Source organism: Ursus maritimus, unplaced genomic scaffold (genome assembly GCF_017311325.1).
Source record: "Ursus maritimus isolate PB19 unplaced genomic scaffold, ASM1731132v1 scaffold_20, whole genome shotgun sequence".
NCBI lineage: Eukaryota > Metazoa > Chordata > Mammalia > Carnivora > Ursidae > Ursus > Ursus maritimus.
Genome location: NW_024424453.1, coordinates 47,971,151 through 47,978,321, shown reverse-complemented (window position 1 = coordinate 47,978,321; position 7,171 = coordinate 47,971,151). Strand labels below are relative to the sequence as shown.

Below are 7,171 nucleotides of genomic sequence, written 5' to 3'. Positions count from 1 at the left end.
CATAGTCTCTCATGCTTCATTCCCCCTTCTGATTACCCCCCCTTTCTTTATCCCTTTCTTCTCCTACCGATCTTCCTAGTTCTTATGTTCCATAGATGAGAGAAACCATATGATAATTGTCTTTCTCTGCTTGACTTATTTCACTTAGCATTATATCCTCAAGTGCCGTCCATGTTGCAGCAAATGTTGAGAAACCACTCTTTTTGATAGCTGAGTAATATTCCACTGTATATATGGACCACATCTTCTTTTTCTTTTTTTAAAGATTTTATTTATTTATTTGACAGAGATAGAGACAGCCAGCGAGAGAAGGAACACAAGCAGGGGGAGTGGGAGAGGAAGAAGCAGGCTCCTAGTGGAGAAGCCTGATGTGGGGCTCGATCCTAGAACGCCAGGATTATGCCCTGAGCCAAAGGCAGATGCTTAACGACTGCGCCACCCAGGTGCCCCGGGACCACATCTTCTCAATCCAGTCATCTGTTGAAGGGCATCTCGGCTCCTTCCACAATTTAGCTATTGTGGACAATGCTGCTATGAACATTGGGGTGCATATGGTCCTTCTCTTCACTACGTCTGTATCTTTGGGGTAAATACCCAGTATTGCAATGGCTGGATCATAGGGTAGCTCAATTTTTAACTTTCGAAGGGACCTCACACTGTTTTCCAGAGTGGCTGTACCAACTTGCATTCCCACCAACAATGTAGGAGGGATCCCCTTTCTCCATATCCTCTCCAACAATTGTTGTTTCCTGCCTTGTCATTTTTTTGCCATTCTAACTGGCATAAGGTGGTATCTCAGTGTGGTTTTGATTTGAATTTCCCTGATGGCTAATGATTTTGAACATTTTTTCAGTGATTAAAAACCTTCCAAAAAACAAAACTCCAGGGCCTGATGGATTCCCCGGGGAATTCTACCAAACATTCAAAGAAGAAATAATATCTATTCTCCTAAAGCTATTTCAAAGAATAGAAACAGAAGGAAAACTACCAAACTCATTCTATGAGGCCAATATTACCTTGATCCCCAAACCAGGCAAAGACCCCATCAAAAAAGAGAGTTACAGACCGATATCCCTGATGAATATGGACGCCAAAATTCTCCACAAGATCCTAGCTAATAGGATCCAACAGTACGTTAAAAGGATTATCCATCACGACCAAGTGGGAAAGCAGACATTCAGCATAAATCTTGCTGTCTGCACAACAGCCCAGGCAGCCTGAACTACCCCCAGCAGTTAAATGGGGACTGGAAACACTCCGAGCGCCAAATTCTACTATGCCAACCTGCCGAGGGCCGGCCTGTCGCCCAGTAAGCAGGCCTTTCTAAGGAGAGCAGCCACAGACCTGCTATGTTAACTCTTTTCTGCACAGTATTCTTCCTATGAAAACTTTAAAATCTGAAATGAAAATTACTGCCAGAGAGGATAAAAATAAAAATAAATTAATAAAAGTTCTTTATTAATTCAAAGCTTCCACAGCACAGTTCAGACTGGGCCTCCGTGTTACTTGTGAGGCAGACGCTGGTTTGCAGACCGCGTCATACCTACTCAGGTTCGGCCATCTGGTCTACAGCACTGTGGAGGGGCTCAAGAAGTAAGTGTCAGGTGAAGGGATGGACAGCTGGAGAAATGGATGGACACACAAACAGATGAACAAACAAACCAATTAATTTTATGACTCAACTCTCTGGAACAACCAACAGCTAAAAAGGGAGTCAGCCATCTCCCCAAGCCCAAAATGTATATTTAAAAATCCATGACATGAAGCGGATGCTTTTCATCTGGAGAACAGGGCCCCAGGCTCTTACTCAGAGCCTATTTACTCTCATTTTGGAAATCATTCTATAACAAGTTTAATTATGCAGCCTCTAATCCCGTAGCCATTACAAAGGAGCCAAGTAAAGGGAAGAGAGGGACTATTACAGAAAGAAGTGAGACTTGAAGGCATAGAAAAAAAAAAAAAAGGAAACCCAAGAACTCTAAACAGAGAGAAGTCTGGGGAGCATTTAACGTAGAAGCAGCAGCTGCTCATACCTCAATGGGACCAGAGGGCCCATTACACACCGTAATGCTCAAAATGGGGGTAGTGAGTCAAGAAAATGTTAAATTGGGTAGCGTGCTCTGTTTAAGGAGGCAGGAAGTACCATATTTTAGAAAGGTTTCTTATAAAATATTTTTAAATTATAGCAATTAAAAGTGTTGCCCAGGTATGACAAAGATAAAAGTCAAAATATTAATCATTCATAATAAAATCATAAATGTTAATAAATCAGAGAACAGTATATTAAAAAATACAGCATAACCTAAGCATAAGTAATTTCAGGAATGAAAAAAATCAAATTTAGGAAAACAATACGTGTTATCATATGAATAAAACAAAAATCAAGGAAGCATATTTAGAGGTGATAAAAATGTATTCATAAAATTTAACATCCAGTTTGAACCCTTTTTAAAAAAAGGAACAACTCAGCGTATTAGAGAGAAATCATTATTCCTCTCTAGAAGAGTCTTGTAAAATAAAAAGCTCTTACATCCTAAGTTGGGGGCACCCAAGACGACCTTCAGGTTTAATGGTCTGCTAGGAAGACTCACAGAAAAGCTGTTATGCTAACAATTATGGTGTGTTACAGTGAAAATCGGCATAGATGAAAGGCACATAGGGCAAAGTCCAGGCGGGACCGGGAGCAAGCTGCCAGCTGTCCTTTCCCAGTGGAGGTGTGTGGACAAAGCTTTCCCTCCAAGCAAGACTTTGGACAACATAGGGCATACACTGCCTGCCAGGGAAGCTCCCTGGAGCCCCAGTGTCCAGAGTTTCATTCGGGGTCGGTCACATGGGCAAAGAGTGTCTGCATAGCCAACCTTAGTTGCTCAGTCTCCAGCCCCTCCAGAGGTCAAGCTGATATGCTATATATAGCCCAAGGGGCCCACCAAAATCCACATTGTTAGCATAAAGTATCTGGCAGGCTCAAGGCCCCCTGTATACACAGACTCTCGTATCGGGCAGGATAGTCCAAAGGCTCAGAAGCTATCTCCCAGAAGAAGGTCAAGGGCCAGTCTGTTTGTAACATGTAGGGCTTGAACACCCCACACTTGCTAAGTTAGCTCTTCAGGGCCCACACCCTGAAAAGAGAAACTGAGGCACTGAATTTAAAATGAGGCATTAAGTCAGATAAGAGGAGGATGTACCCTTCAGCTGCCTACCAGTATTTGGAAACTGTCAGCCAGAGAATTTCAACTGCAGTGGGGATGCGAGGCTTCCGATGAGTCACACAAACACACTGGACGACGGGCTCCCCTTGTCCCCATTCCCAGACTTAGCTGAATCACTGAGGAAAGGACCACAAGCCTTTGAATTTAAAAAAAAGCTTCCCATATAATCTTCTGTACTTTTCTTGTGGAAAGTACAAGAGAAAATATGGACAACTGGTTAGAAATGTAATAAACAATCCCAAGAAGACTGAGAAAATACAAACTATTTTAAAATAGAGTTAACAGGAATATGTAGAATCTACATTTTAAAAGAACACGCAGATGAAGCTTGACTGACTGAAATTCAAGTGTCTTAGGTTGTTTGAGGTTATCTAACCTTGAAACAGGAGGGAAAGATGAAGCCTGTACCGGTCTGTGCATAAGAATTTCCCCAAAGAATATTGTTATGTTTTTCTCCCCCTGGAAAAAGAAGGGTAATAATAGATTTGTTTAGAATACAAATACTGAATATATCGAATATACTTTCATTTCATCAAAGATAGGTTTGTAATGGTCAGCAAGAACTAGCCAGAAGAATGCTGTGATTTATTAAGCTTGTCTTCTGAACAGAGATAAAGCAGCTGAGCTGACGGTAATTGGATCTCGTACTCCTCTGAATGTGACTTGGCAGGAACCAAACAGTGATAAGTCTGGACTCCTGAAAAGCCTTGGAAGGAGAGTGACCAGGGAAGAGCCGGCCCATTCTGATGGAGAGCAGCTGGAGAGGAGCCCTCCAAGTGCCCTGAGCCTGGGTACAGGCTGAGATCGCTAACATAAGCCCCCACTCTTCTACTTCTAGAATCCTCCCAAATAAAGGGTCTTTTCCAGGTTCCAAACAGCTGGAACCCAAGCAGGAAAAGACATCTGTCCTAAATCCACATCTATCCCAAAGGAGAGAACACCTCTAAAAATCACATATTTAAGGGACCCAAGGGATGGTCTCTTCCTTATCTTGCTAAGTGCCTGGTGCCCAATTAGGTAAGCTGGCAGGAAGTGGAAAGAGGCTATCAAAATAACTCTGCATTTTGGGAGAAGCTACTCTGGGGAAGTGACCAAATATTTGGCCAAGTGGAAAGAAGTATCTATTCTGTTGGTAGAAAGGGGAGGCCCACATCTTGAAGAGGTCCACTCTGCTTGGAGTAAGCCACAAATTCACATTTCTACATCTCAATGGAGTGTGCTCTGAGAATTCTAGGGGAAAGAAGGATTCCAGAATATTCAAGGAACTTTAGAGGGAAGTACAATGAGGAAGATACCACTAAATGAAAAGCTGAATTACTTTACAAAATAACAACAGTTATTAAGTGTTGTGGGATCAAGAATATAGACATAAATTAAAAGGAAATAAAGGGGACATACACTGGAAAAGAAAAGAGTGACCTTAGAAAGGGGGTTAGAATGGTCAGGGCATATATTATGAAAATGTATCACCCATAAATTAAGAATTTAAGTAAAAAAATTTAATTTCCATTAAAATACTAAATGAGTAAATATTCACATAATCTTGAGTGAAGTGCTCTGTAGCATGACAATAAGAAATGAATCAAAAAATATTTAGAGCTTCAAAGTTTTTAAGTAGTATTTCTCAATGGCAAACCACCATAAATGAATCAAATGAGGGAAAATTTTGCAGAATGTTGATACAACAGAGTAGATATTCTTAATATATAAAAAGCTATTGCAAGCCAATAAACATCCAACCAAAAAAAAAAAAAAAGTGGACGAAATCCACCTAAGAGGAATATAAATGGCCAAGAAGCATGGAGGGAAATGGCCAACTTCACTAATATCTAAAGGAATTCAAGAGATAACAAGGCTACAGCAAAATAGGTTCATAAAGGGAAGGTGGTACGATAAACTCTTCATCATCTCTGAAAAAACTTTGCCAAAACATATTAAATGCCCTTAAAAATGTATATAACTTTATTACAGTGATTCCAACCCTAGAGAGTCAACAAAAAGAAATAGTATGTACCCAAAGATGTAGCCTGAAAAGTGACGCTTTGCAGCAGTATATATAATTATGAAATACTGGGGAAATCCTAAATATTCAGTAACTGGAAATTATTTAATCATTTTTAGTACATTTATAAATGTAGATGTAGATAAGTAGATTACAAGACAGTAATCTACTTATATTAGGATAGACGAGATATTCCCAGTATGGTATCTGGGAATTGGCAGTACAGACAGGTTCTAAGGAAGAAATTTCAGAAAGTACTAAGTAAATCTCACCTCAAATGGAGAAACCATGTTGGGGAGCAGGCAGATATTAACATAAAATGGTAGGCAAGAGGCAAAATGTGAAGAGCCTTGAATGGCTAGATAAGTGCTGTTAATGTTACTTTCTACAAAGGTTTTTGAGCAAGGGAAAGATATGAAGACGGCAGTGTGTTTAAAGGCATAGCTTAACAGAATGCAAGATGGATTCAAAGCTTAGAGCGTAGAGCAAAGAGATGTGTGGGGTAAGCTCAAGAGAAGGCTGCAAAGGCGTGGAGGTGAAACCTGCCTTTGGAGAAGGCCAAGGACCTCCCCACCAGATGGCTGTGAGAAAGGAGTAAATAACCTACTCTTAGGCATTTTCTGTAAGTTTTGTCCAAAATTTGAACTAGGTGATATCATGAGTCAACTCCAAAATTTTATGAACTGAGAAGGATATGAACCAAAGCATTGATATCTTGAGAATTTTTCAGTCTTGTAGAACCTGAGTTCTACATGATATTCCGCTGTCTTGCATGGATGCATAGGTATTTAAGTACATCAGAAGTTAAATGGATACATAAGTGGGTGGAGAAATAGACAAATGGCATATATAAACATATATATTTGTATATTTTTTAGTATTTTTAAGTGAAAGAAAGATAGGTAGGACTTCAAAATGACTGTTAAACATAATTTCAGATAGTAAACTCTCAGCTCTTCTGGATTTCCAGAAAACCAACAGCAAATTTTTACTACGAAGGCCTGAAAGGCTTAAAAAAAAAAAAAAAAAAAAAAAAGGAAGCAACCCTCAAAGTTCACCAAATATTATCCAAAGAACTAGAGCATCAGTATTATCCTGATTCAGAGGGATACAAGAATATTTACCCTTACTTTCACTCTGAGATTATCCTACTTCAGATTCCTATAGGTTGTATCCCAGGAGGGATCACTGTACCTAAATGCACTGATTTAGGTAGACACTCAAAACGTAGAAGGATTAAAAGGAACAAAGCAGAATGTTATGATGCTTCTTTCTGCTAAAAAAATGTCTGTGATTTAAATTTTATTTGCAAAATAAAATTATCTAAGGAAAAGCTAAAATTGAAATACTCTAATTCAGATTTCCATCAGAAATGGCCAATTTACATCTATTTTAACATAGGATATTTGTGGTTAAGGGAAACAAAGACACAATAAAGAACCATCTGGATGTCCGTTAAGCCACCAACATATACACCAGGTAGTCAAGCTCACAACTTTTACCAGATATTATTTCAAAGCCAGATAAACAGCTCTACGGTGTACTGCCACTAATGGAATCCACTAACAAATTCCAATTTCTAAGAGGAAATACAATTCTAATTTGTAAAAAATATAGCCCTTTCTGAGATTCTAAAAAACAAAGTCTTAATAATTTATGAAGTCATTATGGCCCTGATGATTGCACAGGTCACAAGAGAATTATAAAGAAGAATGGCAATACTCATTTTCCCCAGGAGAGAAATGCTGACTGCCATATTGTCATAAAAACACTGTAAGCACATTTATATCAGCATGATCTCTTTTCAAAACACAAAAAGCTAAAAGAAAATATGAAAACTAAAATACATGTTGGCAAAGTAGTTCCAGCCTAGCAAAGGCAAATTCCTTAGAGATTTTCCCCATGGCTTGCTACCTGGCATTAAAGGCTTTCCTCACTATTCTACCTGAAACAGCCCCTT

General features: G+C 39.2%; 1 protein-coding gene across 4 annotated transcripts in view; it reads right to left on the bottom strand.

Moving 5' to 3' along the window:
• ULK4 (unc-51 like kinase 4) overlaps nucleotides 1–7,171 on the bottom strand; it is a 596,079-nt gene that overhangs the window by 364,577 nt on the left and 224,331 nt on the right. The gene's annotated exons all lie outside the window — the stretch shown is intronic.